Raw genomic sequence first — 6,719 nt, 5'->3', positions numbered from 1 at the left:
CACTTGTGCCACTTTATGCCACTTGTGCCACTTTATGCCACTTTATGTCACTTGTGCCACTTTATGCCACTTATTCCACTTTATGCCACTTGTGCCACTTTATGCCACTTATGCCACTTTATGCCACTTATGCCACTTGTGCCACTTTATGCCACTTGTGCCACTTTATGTCACTTGTGCCACTTGTGCCACTTGTGCCACTTTATGCCACTTATGCCACTTGTGCCACTTTAATAACGAAGACACGCATAGACTCACTCTACCACGTGCTCACGTTATGCCCCTAACTCTATTACTAGACCCCTATCCACTTCTATCACACTATACTTCTACTTGTCTATAACCCACTTCCTATCAGCACATTATTTACATACTAAGCAAGTAACATCAACAATCATACACACATAATAACGATGGCACGTACAGGCTTTCCCTATCACGCGCTCATGTTATGCCACTAACACCCTTACTAGACTCTTGCCACTTCTAACACACTCTACCTCTACCTGCCTATATCACACTTCATATCAGTTCAGTATTTACGTAATAAACAAGTCACATCATAACATTCATACACACTTACCAACTTGTAATTTACTATCCTTGGCGATACGTGCAATATCCGAAGATCGTTCACGTACCGACAAGCATTATAAAATATATACCTCATATAACATCTATAGCATACACTTACCACTTAAGGTAAGTGTATTCACACTTCACATCGAGTATGCACACAGCCCCGAAAACATAGCAAGGAAATGGGGCTAGAAACTCACCTGAACTCTGCTTCTTCCTCCGATAGTTGTAAATCCCTTCTTTAACTGAGCTCGGCTGACTGTATAAGTTACACGTATCAATACTCTCCTGATTTAATCTGGTAGCCTAGTATTAGCTTACTTTTACTTATCGTTTTTATTCTATTTTCTAATCGAACTTGACTTTAGGTGAAGTTAAACCTTAGGCGAACTTAGCTTTAGGCGAAGTTAAACCTTAGGCGAACTTAGCTTTAGGCGAAGTTAAACCTTAGGCGAACTTAGCTTTAGGCGAAGTTGTCATCAGGCGAACTTGGCTTTAGGCGAAGTTGTCATCAGGCGAACTTAGCTTGCAGGCGAAGTTCATCAGGCGAACTTAGCTTGCAGGCGAAGTTGTCGTCTGCAGCTATTGTTCGTTCTTAAATCCCTTAATCACCTTCGTTTCTTAACCAAATAACTCGATTTAGGTACCCACGGGATCGTCTGACCAGCGCCTACAAACCCCAACCATCAAATCGACCTAACATCGATGTTTAAAGGGTGCGATTTAGGCATATAGGTTACGGGTTCTTTTTATCAATCGATTAACCCATCAAATCATAACCATTTTCAGTAAGATTAGCTTTGTTAGATTCGTTTTTACCATACAAACTCAGATCTATCATTTCTCAAATCAACCCGAACCTACACGAACGATTTCTAGCTATAAACGTACCTTGAACGAGTCGAACTACGAACACGGTTAAGCCTTGATGTTGTTTTGGTCCGTCACAACCTTCCAGCACCAACAAGCTCGGGTTTTCGCCTTCGGATCTTGGTTCGGGTCGTGTGTGTTTGGAATATGTGAGAATGAGGAGTGATTAATGGTATTTATATTTAGGGATCATGGGCTTAAGCCCATGGACTCTCCTTCCTTCTTTCATAACCCAAGTCCATAACCCATATACATTACCCAACACTAGCCAGACCCATACCAACTCCTACTCTATTTATTTATTTCCCGATAACCCGAGTAAACTTTCCCTCTATTATTAAGTAATACAATTAATATTATTTTGGAAATTTCGGGATATTACAAGTCTTCCCTCCTTAAAGAGGTTTCGTCCCCGAAACCTAACTTATTCCTTGTAAAAGGAACACTTCTTATATTCACGCACTTTATTGAATCGTCTTTGCTTCTTGGGTCATTCTCCTTACTCCTGACTTGCAGTCATCGGGTGGTGATCATGTGTTCTAGCTATTAAGTTAGCCTGTCCATGAGGCTCTCGATGTCTCAAGTCTCGTCTCGTCTTTCCAAGGGCTTCCTTTGATGCTTTTGTGACAATTTGGCAACTCTCTTAGCATATCTGACTACAAGCTCCAAGCGTGACTTCTTCATTACTTTTTTTGCAGTTGGAGTCATGTTGTTTTCGTATATCGCTCTGTCTCATATTCTTCTCGTGTCCGCCTTTTTTTGTAACAGTCATCTACCTTATCTCTAAGGAAACACAAATGTTATCACTCCAGGAATTATTTAGTACATGATTTGTAAAGTAAGTAGTTAATGACGTTGATCAAGTGTAATTAACTATTTGCGTTACTCCTCAGGTTCTACATACTTCCCTTCATGATTTCACTTGTGCTTGTTTATACTCTTAAACATTTAATCAGTTAAGATCAATTAATCCTATCCCTAACCTGCACTCATTCTTCATTTAGCAAATAAGCCAACATTAACATACACCATTTACCATACACTTTACCCTTACTGAGCTTGCTTGAGTGACACATGGCTATCTTGAACTGGCATCTTCTTTCTTTCTCATTTTAAATCTCATTCTCTGTTCGAGTCTAAGCATGTAGGATGCTTAAATCTCTCGAACTTATGCTCTGATACCAACTTGTAAGGCCCCGAACCCGGTAGCCCTACTTTAGCGTCGGATTTACTCACAAACACAGTTCTTACAAATCAGAGTTCATTAAAACTTTCGCGGAATATAAAAATTTTCATGAAACGTTACAACAATCCAAAACTTGCCTTAATTAAACATTCTTGTCTTCCAAAATAAACGTCAATTACATTAAAACATCTTGAGTCTTCAGATGCCAGTCTCTTATTCGCCCACCATGTGCCCGCTCAAGCTAGCTGACTCATTCTACTCACCTGCGTGCATACTAAAAGTCAGCTACGCTGAGTGAGTTCTAGTTAATCAAGCAACTTATCATACAACCACTACATGCATCATATACATGTCCGAAGACACTTAACCCACTGTCTAACCCGCTACTTCTCAACCACTTAATTATCCCTACAGCTTAGCCAATTAATTACCCCTATAGTTTAACCATTGATGCCACTTATGCCACTTTATGCCACTTGTGCCACTTTATGCCACTTGTGCCACTTTATGCCACTTGTGCCACTTTATGCCACTTTATGCCACTTGTGCCACTTTATGCCACTTATGCCACTTTATGCCACTTATGCCACTTGTGCCACTTTATGCCACTTGTGCCACTTGTGCCACTTTATGCCACTTATGCCACTTGTGCCACTTTAATAACGAAGACACGCATAGACTCACTCTACCACGTGCTCACGTTATGCCCCTAACTCTATTACTAGACCCCTATCCACTTCTATCACACTATACTTCTACTTGTCTATAACCCACTTCCTATCAGCACATTATTTACATACTAAGCAAGTAACATCAACAATCATACACACATAATAACGATGGCACGTACAGGCTTTCCCTATCACGCGCTCACGTTATGCCACTAACACCCTTACTAGACTCTTGCGACTTCTAACACACTCTAACTCTACCTGCCTATATCACACTTCATATCAGTTCAGTATTTACGTAATAAACAAGTCACATCATAACATTCATACACACTTACCAACTTGTAATTTACTATCCTTGGCGATACGTGCAATATCCGAAGATCGTTCACGTACCGACAAGCATTATAAAATATATACCTCATATAACATCTATAGCATACACTTACCACTTAAGGTAAGTGTATTCACACTTCACATCGAGTATGCACACAACCCCGAAAACATAGCAAGGAAATGGGGCTAGAAACTCACCTGAACTCTGCTTCTTCCTCCGATAGTTGTAAATACCTTCTTTAACTGAGCTCGGCTGACTGTATAAGTTACACGTATCAATACTCGCCTGATTTAATATGGTGGCCTAGTATTAGCTTACTTTTACTTATCGTTTTTAATCTATTTTCTAATCAAACTTGACTTTAGGCGAAGTTAAACCTTAGGCGAACTTAGCTTTAGGCGAAGTTAAACCTTAGGCGAACTTGGCTTTAGGCGAAGTTGTCATTAGGCGAACTTGGCTTTTGGTGAAGTTGTCATCAGGCGAACTTAGCTTGCAGGCGAAGTTGTCGTCTGCAGCTACTGTTCGTTCTTAAATCCCTTAATCACTTTCGTTTCTTAACCAAATAACTCAATTTAGGTACCCACGGGATCGTCTGACCAGCGCCTACAAACCCCAACCATCAAATCGACCTAACATCGATGTTTAAAGGGTGCGATTTAGGCATATAGGTTACGGGTTCTTTTTATCAATCGATTAACCCATCAAATCATAACCATTTTCAGTAAGATAAGCTTTGTTGGATTCGTTTTTACCATACAAACTCAGATCTATCATTTCTCAAATCAACCCGAACCTACACGAACGATTTCTAACTATAAACGTACCTTGAACGAGTCGAACTACGAACACGGTTAAGCCTTGATGTTGTTTTGGTCCGTCACAACCTTCCAGCACCAACAAGCTCGGGTTTTCGCCTTCGGATCTTGGTTCGGGTCGTGTGTGTTTGGAATATGTGAGAATGAGGAGTGATTAATGGTATTTATATTTAGGGATCATGGGCTTAAGCCCATGGACTCTCCTTCCTTCTTTCATAACCCAAGTCCATAACCCATATCCATTACCCAACACTAGCCCGACCCATACCAACTCCTACTCTATTTATTTATTTCCCGATAACCCGAGTAAACTTTCCCTCTATTATTAAGTAATACAATTAATATTATTTTGGAAATTTCGGGATGTTACATTTAATTCATTGAATCATTACCGGTTAGTTAATCGTTACTCGTTAACCTTTTAAAGGTATCTTTCATAATTTATCAAAGTCCAAGGGCTAACATGTAACTAAATCATTCTTTTCTAAGTCCAGGGACCATTCTGTCTTTATATTAAACTCATAGTTCGTTACTTTGCCCTTGACGAATTGAGTAAAGAATCATCCTCTGATTCGCTAAACTCCCATAACGAACTAGCTAACGAATCACCCTCTGATTCGCTAAGCTCCCATAACGAACTAGCTAACGAATCACCCTCTGATTCGCTAAGCTCCCATAACGAACTAGCTAACGAATCACCCTCTGATTCGCTAAGCTTCCATAACGAACTAGCTAAAGAATCACCCTCTAGTTCTCTAAGTTTCCTTAGCGAACTAGCTAAAGAATCACCCTCTAGTTCTTTAAGTTTCCTTAGAGAACTAGGGTTAGGTCAGGTAACATTCCCTGACACCTTTATCTTTTCCGGCGCCGTCATCGCCGGAAAACCGTGTTTTCGCCGAAAAAACGAGATCTCACTCGTTCTTCCACCGTTTTCATCGTTTTTCATCCCGTTTGATCCAGATTTAAGCTAGGGTGATCCCTAAACTCATCTTAGGTCCGGTTTATACCCGATTCCACCCGGATCTTGTGATTTAAACTGTTTAACGGTGTCGGCTCGTCGTTACGCGACTATAACTAACGTTTTAGGCTCGTGCAATATTAAACTATCATTGCCTAGGGTCAGAAATCGATTATCCTTCTTCTTCCTCTTGATTTCGGCTAGAGAGAGAGTAGGATGAGAGAGAGCTAAGTGTGTGTTTTGGTGGTGTATGGAATATGTGTTAAATGAATGGAAAATGGGGATTAAGGTTTATATAATTATGGATCATGGGCTTAAGCCCATGGTCTCTTCCTTCCTTCCCAAGTCCATAACCCATATCCATTACCCAACACTAGCCCGACCCATACTAGCTTCTACTCTATTAATTATTTCCCGACTAACCCGGGTAAACTTTCCAACTGATATTAATTAATTTAATTATAATATTCTTAGAAATTTCGGGATGTTACACTCTTTCTTCATCTTCGTACATACTGCCTTTACATACCCATAACATACATACTTTCTTTAATAATTCATACATATTCATATATTGTACGTATATCTGTCATATACATTCATCTATCATCAACATACCTTCTTTGTTGGCACGTGCAATATCCGAAGATCGTTCACGTACCGACAAGCTTTCATTCACATTTAAGATATACATTCATAACATATAAACCATATAAGGCATACACTTACCAATTAAGGTAAGTGTATTAACTATCACATCAAGTATGCACACAGCCCCGAAAACATAACAAGGAAATGGGGCTAGAAACTCAACTGAATGTGGTTGCGTTCACCGTTAATAGTAATCCATTTCTTTAGTTGAGCACGGCTAACTGTATATCAATTACACTTATTAATTAACTATTACCACTCATATCGTATTTCTATCTTTATATAACCCACAACGAACGGGGTCCCGGGGCAGCGCCCCTGGCAGCGGGGTTCTAGGGGCAGCAGCCCCTAGAGGGGTTCAAGGGGTAGAGCCCCTGGCTGGGGTTGGTCAGCTTGGAAAAATTTTATTTTCATTAACTGTCTTGACACATTTTCCATTAACATTTTAAGTTATTTTCTAAGTTGGGCTTGTTATTTATTTTGATGAGTTATGGACTTAAAGTTTGTGGATTCAGTATGGTCAGGCCCAAACTGTCCATTAAAGCACTTAAGCCCGCTAGGATCTGGCCCAAACAGAAACTGGGTCAGCCGAGAACTATAAACAGAGAACCCTTGTTGACCGAGAACCCAAGTTTGACCGAAATCCATGTTT

This window comes from Bidens hawaiensis, unplaced genomic scaffold, assembly GCF_021521415.1.
Source record: "Bidens hawaiensis isolate Kalapana, Puna unplaced genomic scaffold, B.hawaiensis_p1.1 tig00419751_1, whole genome shotgun sequence".
NCBI lineage: Eukaryota > Viridiplantae > Streptophyta > Magnoliopsida > Asterales > Asteraceae > Bidens > Bidens hawaiensis.
Note: the sequence above shows the minus strand (reverse complement) of the source record.